Here is a 2,500-nt window from a genome sequence, read left to right as displayed (position 1 = left end):
GAAGGTCTGAACCACAGGTTAGGAGACGGAGCGTGTTTAACAAACACAGGAGATTACACACACACACACACACACACACACACACACACACACACACACTCTCTCACACACTCACACTCATAGATATAGATATAGATATAGATACTTACTGTATATAGTTCCAAAGCGCTTTACAACGGCCTCTCATTCACCCGTTCACAAACACACATTCACACACCAATGGCGGCCAAGCTACCATGCAAGGCGTTGGCCCGCTCACTGGGAACAATTTGGGGTTCAGTGTCTTGCCCAAGGACACCTCGACATGTGGCCAGCCGGGGTTCGAACCGCCGATCTGCCAACCTTCTGATCATTAGACGCCGGCTCTACCTCCTGAGACACAGAGAGAGAGAGAAGGAGAGAGAGAGAAAGAGAAGGAGAGGGAAGGAGAGAGAGAGAGAGAGAGAGAGAGAAGGAGAGAGAGAGAGGAGAGAGAGAAGAAGGGGGAGGGGTCTAGGTAGAAGAAGGGGGAGGGGTCTAGGTAGTTAAGGGAGGGGGAGGGGCCTAGGTAGTTTAGGGAGGGGTCTAGGTAGGAGGGGCGTAGGTAGGAGGGGGAGGGGCCTAGGTAGGAGGGGGAGGGGCGTAGGTAGGAGGGGGAGGGGCGTAGGTAGGAGTTCGAACCGCCGATCTGCCAACCTTGCGATCATTAGACGCCGGCTCGACCTCCTGAGCCACAGCCTCTACCTCCTGAGACACAGCCTCTACCTCCTGAGACACAGCCTCTACCTCCTGAGGCACAGCCTCTACCTCCTGAGCCACAGCCTCTACCTCCTGAGACACAGCCTCTACCTCCTGAGACACAGCCTCTACCTCCACCAGCCTCTACCTCCTGAGACACAGCCTCGACCTCCACCAGCCTCTACCACCTAAGACACAGCCTCTACCTCCTGAGACACAGCCTCTACCTCCACCAGCCTCTACCTCTTGAGACACAGCCTCTACCTCCTGAGACACAGCCTCTACCTCCAGCAGCCTCTACCTCCTGAGACACAGCCTCTACCTCCACCAGCCTCTACCTCCTGAGACACAGCCTCTACCTCCTGAGACACAGCCTCTACCTCCTGAGACACAGCCTCTACCTCCTGAGACACAGCCTCTACCTCCTGAGCCACAGCCTCTACCTCCACCAGCCTCTACCTCCTGAGACACAGACTCTACCTCCTGAGCCACAGCCTCTACCTCCTGAGCCACAGCCTCTACCTCCTGAGACACAGCCTCTACTTCCACCAGCCTCTACCTCCTGAGACACAGCCTCTACCTCCTGAGACACAGCCTCTACCTCTCATGGCAGTCGGCTACGTAGCTAGCCAACGCCTCGCACAGCACTTCCTGCCTGCCTGCCCTCGTTCACACACACGTCGTACAGACAGTTCGACGCAAACTCCTTCACCGGGACCTGCAAATGGTAAAATGGTAAATGCATTTACATTTACATTTTTGGCATTTAGCAGACACCTTATTACAAAGCGATTTACAATCAATACATTTGAATGCTAAGCATGTGAATCATCAGTCCACCATTCGTGGCAGGAAGAGTAATCTAGCTCAGGCCCGGGGCCATTGATAGAAGGAGAAACCTTCTTCTACCACCTTCTTCTAAAAGTTTTTTTTTTTTTTTTATACTGGAGGAACAGAGAAACAGTACAAAGGGGGCGATAGAAGTTCTTAAGGACACAGTAGAGGGGAAAGCGGACGTCTTTAGGGGACGTAGTGCTGAGGGGCAGAAGATGTCTCAGGAGGAGCAGTTAAGGTGTAACCTGAAGAGGTGGGTCTTCAGTCTACGACGGAAGATGGGTAGTGACTCTGCCGTTCTGACAGCCGTGGGGAGCTCATTCCACCAGCGGGGAGCCAGAGTTGTGAAGAGACGTGATCGGGCAGCACGACTGCTGTGCAGAGGTGGTGGGGCCAGTCGGCCAGCCGAGGTGGAGGAGCGGAGTGAGCGGGCTGGAGTTTGGGGGGTTACCATTTCCTTCAGGTAGGCAGGGGCTGTCCCTTTAGCTGCCTGATATGCAAGCACCAGGGTCTTGAATCTGATCCGAGCTGCTATCGGGAGCCAGTGCAGGGTGCGAAGGAGAGGGGTGACATGAGAGTATTTGGGGAGGTTGAATACCAGACGTGCAGCAGCGTTCTGGATGAGCTGCAGAGGTCTAATGGCGGAGGCGGGGAGGCCAGCCAGGAGTACGTTGCAGTAATCCAGGCGGGAGATGACCAGTGCCTGGGTCAAGAGTTGCGCTGCCTCTCTGGTAAGGAATGGTCGTATCCTTCTGATGTTGTGGAGGAAGAATCTGCAGGAGCGAGCCGTTGCTGCAATGTTCTCCGCACAGGATAGTCGGTTATCCAGGATCACTCCAAGATTCTTGGCTGTCAGGGAGGGGGTTACAGTAGAGTTTTCCACTGTGATCGAGAAGTCTTGGAGAGGGCAGGCTTTCCCGGGGATGAAGAGGAGCATGCCTGCCACGCA

The sequence above is a fragment of the Nansenia antarctica genome (assembly GCF_963989245.1).
Source record: "Nansenia antarctica genome assembly, chromosome: 10".
Classification (NCBI taxonomy): domain Eukaryota; kingdom Metazoa; phylum Chordata; class Actinopteri; order Argentiniformes; family Microstomatidae; genus Nansenia; species Nansenia antarctica.
This window is presented reverse-complemented; position numbering follows the sequence as displayed.